Source organism: Cricetulus griseus, chromosome 6 (assembly GCF_003668045.3).
Source record: "Cricetulus griseus strain 17A/GY chromosome 6, alternate assembly CriGri-PICRH-1.0, whole genome shotgun sequence".
Classification (NCBI taxonomy): Eukaryota; Metazoa; Chordata; class Mammalia; order Rodentia; family Cricetidae; genus Cricetulus; species Cricetulus griseus.
In genome coordinates this window covers 141,897,809-141,911,900 of record NC_048599.1, presented here as the reverse complement: position 1 = coordinate 141,911,900, position 14,092 = coordinate 141,897,809, and the positions used below count along the sequence as shown (strand labels likewise).

The following is a 14,092-nucleotide window of genomic DNA, read 5'->3' as shown; positions in this document are numbered from 1 at the left end:
GCAGATGTCTGTGAATTTGAGACTAGCCTGGTCTACATAGTGAGTTTCAGGCCAGTGAGACCCTGTCTCGAAACAAAAGAAACCAAACACACTTGTAAGTCTGTGTACAGTATGTGTAGACAGGGCTGTGGGGACAGACAGGAGGTCTAGCAAGGGGCTTCTGGAAGTAGGGGTACAGGAGGGAGGTCACATGTAACTTCCTGTGGTGTGAAAAGGGAGCTGTAAACAGCAAGTGAAGGGAAAGTCTCCCCAGAGAGTCCCATCTGGCTGGATTTAGGAAGTCTGGGAATCTAACAGAGGTTTCCACATGACTCACATGGTTAGCCATTGACAAATGCTGGACCAGAAGCTGCGTTAGGGAGACCCAGTCTGTGCCACAAATGTGAGTGGAAGGGGAGTCCCTGGTATCCCTGAACACTCTGCCAAGGAGGCTGAGCTTACTCTGGCCTACAAAACTATAATGAGTGGAGTAAAGGAAGTATCTATCCCTGGAAGTTCACTAGAAGGCATCTAGAAAAATATAAAAAGCATGAGATTGGGGGGAAAAGGCCCTGCTCACTCGGCTGCCCTTAATGCACACACTGACTGATAACTATCCTGACCTATGGTTTGGTTTCACATGAGACAAGGCCTTACATAGCTTTAGGCTGGCCTCAGATTCATCCAGCATATAGCCAATGATGACCTTGACTTTCTGATCCTGTCTACTCCCTAAGCCACCACACCCAGTTTATAAGTTGCTAAGGACCAAACCCACAATTTCCTGCATGCTATACAAGAGCTACATCACCATGCCCATTTTAAAAAGTAAAATTGTGCTTTTACTCAACACCGTATTTTCTTGATCAGAATCTAGATTTCACACCAATGTTAAATACTGTACTAGGGAGGAGGAGTGGACATCCTGGGGAGGGAACGGAGCTACTGTCTTTTCATACTGATGCTGATCATGACAGCAGTAATGGATCCATCAATCTGCTGAATCCTCTCCACAAATGCCAGTGCTCCCCACCAATCTCATGAGGGCACCTCAGAATGGGTGTGAGGCTGGAGGCACTGGGGGCTCTGAGTAGAAGGGGCAATAGCTACAGTACAGGGCAGGCTCCTCCCACATTGGCTCTGGTGGAATCTCTCCACCCTGTTCTTCTTAGCCCATTCCACAGTTAAGGGGAAATATAGTTTCAGGAAGGTAAACAGCTGCCCAGTGAAGTTTATTACCAAGTAAAACATCGGCTCATTCTTACTGGCTGATCTCAGGCTTCATTGCTCTATGGAGTTTGTCCCACGTATAGGAAGTGTCTGATACACAAGGTGTTGAAGAAACCCTCAAAGGTGTCCAGCTTCCCCACCCCCTGGGCTCCCATTGTTTAGGTCACCTCAGGGCCAGCAGACAATACCAGCAGCCACCCAGAGACAGCTTTCCTGGTGAGGCCTGGACTCTTGGGCTAGGATGAGTGCCTAGTTACAGGAAGGCCCCAGCCCTCTAATGACCACCTGGCTTTGTACACCACCCACACTACTGGGAGAGTGGGGCACAGGGGTGGGCTGGGGAGGGCCGACTGAATCACACAGCTAGAAACCACACAGGGTATCTTTCCTGGCTCCAAGGCCTCATCCAGGGCAGCTGACTGGAGAATGGGTGAGGGGTAAAGACTGAGGGCTTGAGGAAGTGAGGCATCCTGTCCCACTCATCCAGGAGGAGACCGGTAGAGACAGAGAGCCAGCCATTTGGGGTAAGAACAGCTTCTGGCCTTGGCTTCTACTCTACAGTACTTCCTTTGATTTCTGGTGGGAAGCTGAGTCTGTCCGTTCATGGGGAATATCCAGCCTCCTTAAAAAAGACAAGGTAGTAGTCAGGGTCCAAGATGCAGGCGAGGCAGCCCAGGCTCTGAGAGGTCAGACCAGCTAGCTGCCTGAGGAAGAAGGCTCTCCACCCCATTCGTGCTAATTCACCTGCTCCCCTCCCTGCCCCCCCCCATCTCAAAGCACATCCTGGACTCTATTCAGACCTTGGCTAGGCCCTGTGGAGGTAATGAACACATCCAAGTGTCCCCCACCTCAGGCCAGAATGTGAGCTAATCCCAGAGATGAGAGGGAACAGGACTAGAGGCCAGAAGAGGCCTAGGGCTGAAGGTGACCTGAGTACACGGCTACCTCCTACAGGCGGCCATGTTACTTCTGTAGTTTGAGCTGGCATGATTGGCTACCCCTCCCTCTACACTGATGGGGCCAGGCCAGATGCTTCTTTAGCACAGCAGTCCACAGCACTCTCAAAAAGAGACAGGGTGGGGGTGGGCGGGAATGGGTGTGGACCTGGGTGTGGTGAACAAGCAGTTTCAGGTGGATGTGGCTTGGACAGGGCCAGCAAGGGATGACCCCTCCCACTTCCTGCCTCAGGGAGGGACTGGAGCTATAGGGAGTGGTGAGGCGCAGTACCCTCCAGCAGCCCGGGGAGCCTGATGAGTAAGCACCCACATTGGCAGCAGCTCCCCATGCAGAGGTGGGGATGGGGCCAGCCCAGAATCCAATGTGGTGCCCATGGCTTTTCTCAGTTGGCTTTGGGACATGAAAATATACAACTACCACAAATGTAGCCATTGTCCCATGCCTGCGTCTGGCCTGTGGTGTGAAGCAGTAGAGCTGTGGCTCAGCTGTCCCTACCATCTTCTGGCACAGCCTCTTCATCTTGCAAAACAGAAACTCTGATCATGAGTCACTAACTCTCAGTGCCCCAGACACTGGCCGCTACTGTGTCCAGCCATCTCCATGAACCTGTTGATGGCTCAAGTCTCTGGAGATCATGCAGCACTGCCCTGCTGCCACCATGCTATTCCTTCCTTAACTGGAACTCAAGGGTCATCATGTTGTAACCTATTTCAGACTGACTGACTGTTTTTTGAGACAGGGTTTCTCTGTGTAGCCCTGGCTGTTCTGAAACTCACTCTGTAGACCAGGATGGCACTGAATTCAGAACTCAAGAGATCCACCTGCCTCTGCCTCCTAGGTGCTGGGATCAAGGCTTGTGCCACTCACTGCTGCTGCTGCCAGGCTTATGGGAGTTATTCTTTTTCAAACCACTGCAGTGTGTGTGTGTGTGTATACAAGCCAGAAGAGACCGGAGTTACAGGCAGTTGTAAGTCACCTGACATGCGAACCAAACTCAGATCCTCTGGAAAAGGAGCAAGAGCCTTAACTACCAGGCCATCTCTCCAGCTTCTATTCTTTAAAAAAAAAAAAAAAAAAAAATTAAGACCTGATTTCACTATATATTCCAGACTTGCCTCAACTTTTCAATCCTCCTGCATCAGTTTCCTAAGGGATTGGATTGTAGGTATGCAGCACACACTTTGCTTCTTCCTTAAGGCTCAACACTACACCATGTGCCCATTTCACACACAGGCTTAAGAGCAGATTGCACACCTATGCACAGTGCAATCCTGACAATCCACACCCCTAGGGCCCATTCCAATGAGCAGCCCCACCTGCCAGCTCTCTTGGGTGCCACTGGGTGTGAAGGAGGAACAACAGGACTGGATACTAGGGGCAGGAGTTTTCTCAGGAAGTGACCACAGGCTGTCTAGATTCTCTCCATTTTCCTGTCTGGAAGGGAGAGGAGACTGTAGGAAATGTGCCCATGTGGTATAAAATATGGATCAAGGACCTGAAAGGCAAGTGGCAGAGCCCAGTCTTCTGCCCCCTCCTTTGCTCCCTACCACAGGTCATTTAGCAGGGTTTCCGTACTGGGGCTACGGTCATCCTCACAGACTCTTGTCCTGATTCCTCTTGCTGCTGTAGTGGGAGAGACACCATCTCAGTTTCCTGCGAGGCCACCATGGAGATATGGTGGGACCAAGGCCCTGAGCTCTGGAGAGGAGCAACAGACTGGGGCCAGCCTGGCTCTGCTGCTCCCTGGAGAAAGTGACCTTGGACAGGTGGCTCCCCCTTCCCGAGCCCTGGCTCCTTTCTGACAGTGTCAGGTTCTGGGTCAGAGCCTGGAGGTGCAAGTGAGGGGCAGGTGAACAAAACAGGTATGTCTGGACCCCACCCCAGTGCAGGCCTTAACCCTTGCTATTGAAAGGGAAGTATGTGGGAGAGGTCAAAGAGAGGAATAGAAGAGAAGCCTCTGGAACGCCAGGTGGAGAGAGAGATGCCTACCAGCACTCAGTAGTTGGGCAAACGGCCAGCGGAACGGGAACTGGGAATGAAGAAGCTCTTCGTGTGCTGTTAAGGGAAAGCCAGTCCAGAACACTAAGGGGTATGCTCCCACAGTGCTAAGGCCCGATCTCTGCATCCACTGTTGGGAGGTTCTCCATGGCAGAAATGGAGGCAGAGACCTTAAATGGAAGCTTAGGCTTCTAATCAACATTAATTGTCCTTTTGATTATAAAACCATATGGAGCCCATGGTCATGGCTCAACAAGTGAGTACTTGGCCAACATGTGCCAAGCCCTGGGTTCCATTCTGAGCATGCGCGCACACACACACACACACACACACACACACACACACACCAGAACATAAAAGTGCAAAATAAACACAGCCTTAAAAAAGAAAGGAAAGCCGGGCGTTGGTGGCGCACACCTTTAATCCTAGCACGTGGGAGGCAGAGGCAGGCAGATCTCTGTGAGTTTGAGGCCAGCTGGTCTCCAGAGCGAGTGCCAGGACAGCCTCCAAAGCTACACAGAGAAACCCTGTCTCGAAAAACAAAACAAAACAAACAAAACAAAAGGAAAGCTGGCTGGCATTCAGGGGTGGATATCTGGGATGGAGGTTCAGAAGGCAATATGGAAACGGGTCAAGTCAGGTCTCTCCCTCAAGAGGTGAAGACTTTGGAGACAGTAAATTAAATGGAGAACAAAGATGAAGGGTATGAAATCGGGCTGAGGAATGGCCGAAGAGGACTGTGCCTTGCCTGGCTACAGTGGTTTCTCTTATTTTTTAGAAAAAAGGATCTCACATAGTCCAAAATGACCTCAAAATTGCTACATAGCTGGGGATGACCTTCAACTCCTGACCTACCTCTACCTCCCCAGTGCTAGGTGACAGGCAGGTATCCACACCCAGTTTGTACAGTACTGGGGATCAAACCCAGGGTCTCGTGCGTGCCAGACAAACACTCTACCATCTGAGCCAATCCCAGCCCTCCTTGTTCTAGCAAAGATGAATCAATGTCCTTTGGAGACTATCACAGGGACTGAGGGTGAGAGTATGGTGGAAGATCCCTGAGGGGAGAGAAAAGGCTGGTAATTTCTGTATAACTTGGACCATTTGGGGCTCACCCCAGGCCTGTGTACAGAGCAGGAAAGAAGGTGGATTAAGGGTTTCTCAAGCAGAATGAGCTAAGAAAACAAAGGTAGGCAAGTGCCGGAGCCAGACTCCAGGACAGACACCGTCCCGGAATATTCCTCCCAGGGAACAGAAGCAGGAAGTGGTGTGCCGGCTGTTCCTGATGGCTTACACGCTTGCTAAATGACCAGAGGATGAGATACTGCACAGCATCTGTGCAAAACACTTAAGGACACAGTGGCAGAGTGAATGTATGCTAACTGTGTAAAACTGGGCACCAAAGGACCGATACTGTTGTTATTCTTTCTCATGCCAGGTTTAGCTCTTTTTATTATAAGCATGTTATAATCACATAAACATGGGAAAAGAGTTAATTCTCATTAGGTTCATTTATGTATTTGGAGAGCGGATATATGTGGAGGTCAGAGGTCAACCTGCAGGAGTTGGCTCTCTCCTTCTACCATGTAGATGTAGGTATCAGAGTCAGGTCAGCCTTGGCAATAGCACCTTTGCCTGCTGGGCCAACTCACTGGCCCTGCAGTCCTCTTTCCCATTGGTTCATCTTTCTTTTTTTAAAAATTTTTCAGAAATGACATTTTTATCTACCGTGTTGGGGGACTTTAAGAGGAAGATGGCAACTACTTGTTCAAGGGGAGGGGTGGTCCTCGTACATGTAGTCTACCATGACCCCAGACCTGCACTGACCAGGTCTCTCTGAGTGTGGCACCACTGAGCTTTGTTGGCAAGCACGTAAAGATTGCCTCTCTCTGGTCCTGGGAATTGAACCCGGAGCCTCCTCATCTGTGCTAGATGAGTACCCTATAGCTGAAATGCCTCCCTGAGCATTTCCAAGCTTTGCTTCAGGTCTTTTTTTTTTTTTTTTTTTTAAGATTTATTCATGTATTTTATGTATATGACTAGTCTGTCTTCATGTACACCAGAAGAGGGCACCAGATCCCATTACAGATGGTTATGAGTCATCATGTGGTTGCTGGGAACTGAACTCAGGACCTCTTAACCACTGAATGTAACTCATTGGAATTTATTGTTGTGGTTCAATGGGATAGACTCTAATGATGTGACATTTGAGGCTGGCACAGTTTCTAGGCATCATTCTTTCCCCTTGAGCTGCAGAGGTAAGACTGTCATGTCTGACTTTCCCAGATCTGACTGTCTGCAGACTTTCTTCTGCTCAGCCCATCTGTCCTTCTGTCAGATCTCTGGGACCCAGGCTGTGAAAGGAGACTGAGCTCTGACGCGGCACTGGCACTTTCCTATGTGCCTAAGCTATTTCATTATATGAAAGGTGCCACCCCAGGGGCCGGTCCCCTCCCCATCCTCACACTGTGAAGGTCCAGCAGGTGGTGGCAGCTGCTGTGCAGGTGACCACAGTAGCGAATGCAGGCCCTCCTTGTAGCCTGGACACTCACTCTGCCCCATCCATGCCAGAGCCTGTCCCATCCTCAGAGACACAGAAATGTATTCTAAACAAGCGGCAAGTGGAAGCAGAAGGGCAAATAAGCCACTCAGAGAGCTATTGCTCTCTCCTAGGTGGCAGGCAGATGGTAGAGGAAGGATAGGAGACAAGTGAATTCATCTCCAGACAAAATAATCTGTGGCCCCCAAACACATAATTTAGCCCAAATATCTGTTGTTCTAACTCTAAAACAGGAATGCTCCCTTTTCGCAAACCTGTATGCAATGACCCAACTGATGTCCCAGAGATACTAGCCTAAAAAAGAACTTGCTGACAAGGACATGAGAAGTGTGATCCCCAAAAGCAGCCAATCAGGACAGGGGTATAGTCAACAAAGTCAACAAAGTACCAAGAGGTCAAATTCAAAAAAAAAGAGTCTTCTAGGCAGTGGGGGTGTCTAATGGAGACAAAGTTTCCAGTTTACAAGATGAACCTTCCTGAGACAGAGGCGGTGAGTACAGTACAGAAAGGAAGCATCCAACACCCCTGACTGGAACTACCAGCCTACACCCAAATGCAGTGAAAACAAGGATTTTATGTTACATGTATCATACAATAAAAATGAAGAAAAGCTCGGGCAGTGGTGGCCCACACCTTTAGTCTCAGTACTCTGGAGGAAGAACTGGCATATCTCTGAGAGTTAGAGGCCAGCCTGATCTACAGAATGAATTCCAGGGAAGCTAGGAGTACACAAAGAAACACTGTCTTGAAAAACAAAAACAAAAACAAAAACAAACAAAGACAAAGGAATTGTGTTAAAGGAACTATGTCACAGCATTAAGAAGGTTGAGAACCACTGCTCAAAAGCATAAAACTGCCTGTATGAGCTGTGGCAACCTACTACAGACCTGTTGTTATTGAAAACAGTCCATCAGTTTAAAACAAAACAAAACAAAACAACTCATTATTGCATGTATGGAAAAGCGCATAAACTCCATGAGGTTAAGTCAGAGGGTAGGTACGGTCATGGAGTTCTCTTCTACATCTTACTACTTAAATATGTTGTGTTTGTAAGTAGGAAACACACTTAGGAAAAAGTTTCCTTCAGTCTGCTGTGGACCATAGCTGAAGCAACAAGGACAGGATGCTACCACATTCCCCCTGCGAGCTCATCTGTAAGGTGGGACAGTGGCTGTCTAGAGTGCCACAGTAGGAACTGAGGAGGACAGTGGCTGTCTAGAGTGCCACAGTAGGAACTGAGGAGGACAGTGGCTGTCTAGAGTGCCACAGTAGGAACGAGGACAAAATATGCTGCACCTGTTTAAAACCTGACATGGGTAAGAGAGCATGGGCCCACAACCCAACCTGCCATTCCTAAAGACCTTCCCATAGTTCTGCTGTTTCAGTCTAAGTGAGGGTGGAATCCCTTACTGGTTTTAGGGTCAGGCACAGCCCAGAGAGCCAGCCCTCAGGCATCATGAAACATTTTCACTCAGAGCTCCCCCTTTCCCCATCCTTTCCTCACTCTTTCCCTCTCACACACCTCTTCTTTTTCCTCAAGAGTAGTCTATGTTGCCTAGGCTGGCCCCAAAGCTCTGATATGGATGATCCTCTTGCCTCAGCTACCTGAGTGGCAGGAACTACAGCAGTGCCCCCCCCCAACTCTCTCACACACACACACAATCAGAGAAACATGCTGCCCTGTCCATTTACAGAGACCACCCAAGCATGCATAGACCTTGCAGAGATTTGTGTAGCTCCTACACCTGGGCAACAGGCCATCAGGAGCTGGTGAGAATGCAGAGCACAAAGAGCCTTTTGTAGAACACAAACAAGAGTCTAAAAGAAAACTTCCCTGAAGGCAGAGAGGGAGACTGGCACCCTCCCTGCAGCACAGATGGGCAGCTGTCCCTCTAAAGTGCTCCCAGGGAAGGGGAAGGGCTGGTCCTCAGAGGCCCTGTCAGACACCGGGGAGCTGGCTGTGCCCCAAGGTCAGGCCTATGAATCTGCTGCAGGGTTTATGCTTCCTCATGTAGCAGGCTGAGGTGAGAGGAGGTCTCACACTCTGTGGCACACAGCACCCCATCCTAGCCAGACCCCACACCCAGCTGGAATGAGTCAGAGACTGTGTGCTGGGGACTTACCCTGCACTGGAGGGCACTCCCCCCTTCTTGGGAACAGCCTAGGGGAGACAGCAGGCCAGAGCAGTAGGGTTAGAAGTATTTGAACTGCTCTCACTTTAGGGCAGGGCTTTCCAAACAGGTTTGTCCTCTGCAAACCTGTAGGGTGTGGCCTGTGTTCTGGTAAAGGGTGACAGGCAAGGGCCACCTCCTGGATTACCCCCCCCCCCCCCGCCCGGCCACTGGAATCCGTATCTGGTACAGCAAGTGAGGCTTAGACTACCGCCTGCCCTGCTCTGTGCCCAGCATCTCTTGCATCTTAGCTTTCAACAGCCAGGCAAACTGCTCTGTGGCTCCCAACCTTATCAATGAGTGACTTGGGGAAAGAATTCCACTTCATCTGTAAAATGGGCTATAATGTATATTTGCTTGAGGGTTTGTAGTGGGACTGAATGAAGCGGTCCCTAAAAAGCTTTTGGGTCATGCCAATGTAGTAAAGTATTTACTACAGTTATTATTAGAGGTTGTTTGAGACATTGCCCAGGCTGCCTTTGAATCTGGGAACTCATGAACTCCTATCCCAGCCTCCCAAGCAGCCTGGGCTACAAAGAGACACATGTCACTATTGCTGTGTTGTGCCCAAATTTGGGCACAACAGCTGTTGCTCTCAGAACAGAAAGGCTGAAAAGTCCCTTTATAATGTGAAGTTCAAGTCCAGAGAGGTGAAGTGACTTGATGTTACAGGACCTGGTGGGAAGATGGACCCAGAACTGACTTGCCACTGTGCCAAGCACTCCCTAAGACCTCCTGGACTTCATTGCATCCACAGACTGTTCAAGACACTTCTTATGAAAAGCCTCCTTTTGCCAAGGTGTGATCAGAAATGAGGCTGTTGCAAGCACCCCAGGCAGGTCATACTCAGGAGCCTCTAGTATTTCGGGTGTTAAGAAAACACTGAATGACTTTGTGGGGCTCATTCTATATGGAGGGATACCTTGCTCAGCCTAGGCAGGGTGGAGATGTGTGTGTGGGGGGGATAGGGGGACTTGGTCTTGCCTCAATGAGATGATGGGACAGACTTAGTAGACTTCCTAGAGGAAGAGCCTTACCCTCTCTGAGGAGCAGAAGGGAGGCAGGGTAGGGGTGGGGGACAGGAGGAAAGGAGGGAGGGGGGAACTGGGGTTGGAACACAAAACAAATAAATAGAAATAAGAAAGGAGAGAAAGAAAGAATGAGAGAGAGAGAAGAGAGAGAGAAGAGAGAGAGAGAGAGAGAGAGAGAGAGAGAGAGAGAGAGAGAGAAAAGAAAGAAAAAAACTGAAGTCTAGTTTTGTGTCTGTGTACCTGAGAGCAAAGCAGCCTTGAAGACTGGTCATGACCTGCCATGAACACTTGTTGTCTTCTGAGTGAGACTGGTTAAGAAATGAAGGTATGGGGCTGGAGAGATGGCTCAGAGGTTAAGAGCACTGATTGCCCTTTCAGAGGTCCTGAGTTCAATTCCCAGCAACCACATGGTGGCTCACAACCATACGTTATGAGATCTAGTGCCCTCTTCTGATGTGCAGATATACATGGAAGCAGAATGTATGCATAATAAATAAATAATTTTTTTTTTAAATGGAGGTATGGCTGGGCAGTGGTGGCCTGCGCCTTTAATCCCGGCACTTGTGAGGCAGAGGCAGGCGGATGTCTGTGAGTTCGAGGCCAGCCTCGTCTACAGAGCTAGTTCCAGGGCAGCTACAGCTGTTACACAGAGAGACCCTGTCTCAAAAAACAAAAAAAGGAAAAATAGAGTTATAAGCACCCCGGATGAGCTGCATCCACATTTGCTGTGGGTCCAGGGGAATGAGGTGTTGGCCTGGCCAACAAGGCAGGCAAGGGGACCCAGCTGAAGGCAAGCTGTCTACCCACTCCTTGAATCAGAGCCCAGGGAGCTACCTGGGGGATGCGAGGTGCCCCACAAAGCTGGGACTCTGCCACACCACCTGAGCTGCTGAGTAGCTCATTTGTAATGCTGACTGTCAGAGAGGGTGCGTGTGAAACCATGGAATTTTACAGCCACTTTTACACTGGAGGAATGTTACACTAAGTGTGTGGCTGTAATGCAGCAAGCAATTTAATTTTGAGATATCAAGTCCTCAAGACACAGAAAAGAACTTACTGCAAAGCAGGAGGTGAAGCTGAAACAAACTAAGAGAAGCCCAGGATGTCTGGGGTGGGGGGCGGGAGTCGTCACAGCCCTCCAGAAACATGGATCTGCCCCACGAATCTTACACAAGAGAAGGGGAAGCCCATCACACACACACACACACACACACACACACACACACACACACACACACACACACACACACACGAATATCTAGCCTGGTTCTGGAGGGAGTGCTACTCGACTAGCCTGGCTTCATTCACCAAATATGGAGACTGTGCTGAAGCCAAGGGGCTTTCTGTTCAGTGTCCCCAGCATAGTCTGCGGGCACCAAGTCTGATCACACAGGGAGCTTCTGTCATGAGTAGACTCCTGGGTCCAGCCCTCTAGGACTGACTCTATGACATCAGTTTCAGTCCTGGCGTTGTGTTGCCGCTTACAACTTCAGGCAAGTGACCACGTCCCTGTAAGCCTGGTGTGTTTGTCTGTCCAATAGTAAAAGGTTACCACACTCAAGGCTGAGGTCGAAGTGAATGCACTTCTTAGCACTAAGGATATTCAAGGAGGAGAAGGTGCTGGGAAGAAGGGGAAGTAGAGGTCCAGCCATCAGCTACTTAGGGACCAACTCATATCTCTGAGAAGCAGGGAAACAACTGCAAGGGAGAAGCAGAGGAAGAAACGGAGTGCAAGGTCGAAGATGACCTAGGAAAACCGGCAGGTGAAGTGGGCACCAGAAGCAGCAAAGAACTCAGAACCTGCCAAACAACACTCCACAGACTCCAGCTACCAAGTTTGACATGCCTCACTATAAAATTCCCTGCTGATGCTGGGTATGGAGGTGCACACCTGTAATCTCAGCACTTGAGAGGTAAGAGACAGAAAGAGGAGTTCAAAGCCAGCCTGGGCTACATGAAATCCCATTTAAAAAAAAAAATGCTGATGTCAGTTGTACTCAACAGTGGATCTATCGTCTCAGACCACTGGGAATCCCTTCCATTATCTTCCAATCCTTGGGATTTATGCCTCAAAGGAACACTCTGTGACCACGACAGAACTGTCCTGTAGGTACTGTAAGGATAAACAACTTATGACTCAAGTGTCTATTCGGACAGACAGGCACATTCAGCAACCCAATCCCACTCAAATGTTATACTTCTTTCTGACCTGCACTTGGGCCCCAGCTCAGGCAGACAGCAGAGGCAGAAATTGGCAGGTCAACCCTCAGGCCAGCATGTTGTGGCTCTTCTGTACACTTTCCAAGCAAAGAAGGAATTCCCATCTCACATAGGTACTGCTTGCTGCTTCCTGTGCACCACTGCCCAGCAAGGCAGGCTCCAGCTCAGGCCTCCACTCTCCCGGACAGAGTTCCTCAACAACCAACAGGAAGCTCCCACAGGGCAGGGCAGTCCCTGCTGACCTTGTTCCCATAAACAAAAGAGTAGGAACAGCACCACACACCAGGCGTTTTCCACCTTCCTCTCTGATGTCAAAGCCCCACACAGCCAGAAAGGCGCAGCAGGCCAGAGCAGGACCCCAGGGGTGCTGCAGCAGGAATGCCAGGCTCAGCAGCCTATCTGAATCTGTCCTAGGAAAGCGCTCTAGATACTGGCTGCCCTTCCAAGAAACAAGAGAGCTAAAGCAGACAGCTCCAAAGTGACCTGACTTTTGGGAAGTAGTGGTGGGAGTCTCTCCCATTTATCCCAGTCTCTGAAGTTGGGGTCAGGATATTACCTTCTCTATGCCATTAAAATCTAAACAATATGATGGAGCACATCTACAATTCCAGCCCTCTAGAAGCTGAGGTAAGAGGATCAAAGATTGGGGCTGAAGAGATGGCTCTGGAGTTAGGATTACTTGTTGCTCTTGCAGAAGACCCAGGTTCAATTCCCAACACACACATGGCAGCTCACAAAGCCTTCTTCTGACCTTCAAGGGTATCAGACATACATGCAGGCAAACACATTCACACATAATAAAATAAATAAAACTAAAAAAAAAAACAAAAAAAAACAACAAAGTCAGGCGGTCGTGGCGCAAGCCTTTAGTCCCAGCACTCAGGAGGCAGAGGCAGGTTGATCTCTGTGAGTTGGTCTACAAGAGCTAGTTCCAGGACAGCCTCCAAAACCACAGAGAAACCCGGTCTTGAAAAACCAAAAAACCAAAAACAAACAAACCAAAAAAAACCCACAAAAAACAAAGCCCAAAAAAACAAAAACAAAAAAACAAAAAAGTCTGAGGCCATGGACTACATAGATGTTGAAAGCGGCATCAACCACCCCCACCCCCAAGATGACTATTTCCTCAAAGTCCAGGCTGGGAAAGGGGGGGGGGGGGGGACACACGACACGGACAGACGGACATGGACAGATGGGGACGACAACTGTACTGTTACATTCCTTCAGGAAAAGCTGAGGAACAGTCAGAGGTTGGGGGACTGAGACAAGAACAAAAGACCAGACTCAGACAGAGTTACAGGATCTGAGTTCAAATCCCTATCACCTTCCTTCATGGGCAGTTTTAGCATGTTGCTTCCCGGCTCTGAGCCTCTGTTTCTATGTGAGTTAACACTGACAGAGACCACTACTCAATCTTTGGCAACCAATAGCGAGATCCTGTCACAGTGTTCTGCAGGCTCACAGTGTCTCAACAGGCCAGCTCTAGGCAAAGAATACTTTCTGAGGCACACCCCATTCAGGGCCTTCTCCACACCAGTTCTCAAAAAGTGACTACTGTCACCACCTTTTTTGGAGGGTTGCTGGGGATCTAATCCTCAATGCTAACAATGCCAATGAGCTCCCTTCACCACTTTTTCATTTCCTTTTTGTTTCTGTTGTTTTTGAGACTAGGTTTCTCTATGTAGCCCTGGCTGTCCTAGAACTTGCTATGTAGTCTGTCTTCAAACTCAGGCTGTCTTCAAACTCAGAGATCTGCTTCCTCATTTATTTTCTTGAGACAGTTTCAGTACATAGCTCAGGTTGACCTCAGGCTGTGAACCTCCTGCCTCAGCCTCCCCAGTGCTGATGACAGGGCTGCACTCACACCTGCAGCTTCAGTCCTCCATCTTAAAGACATGGAACCCAAGGCTCTCAACACTGACCACCCACAGTCATTCAGCAAACAC

At 49.3% G+C, this 14,092-nt stretch overlaps 1 protein-coding gene across 2 annotated transcripts in view; it reads right to left on the bottom strand.

Moving 5' to 3' along the window:
- Lrrc8a (leucine rich repeat containing 8 VRAC subunit A) overlaps window positions 1-14,092 on the bottom strand; it is a 29,122-nt gene that overhangs the window by 10,933 nt on the left and 4,097 nt on the right. The gene's annotated exons all lie outside the window — the stretch shown is intronic.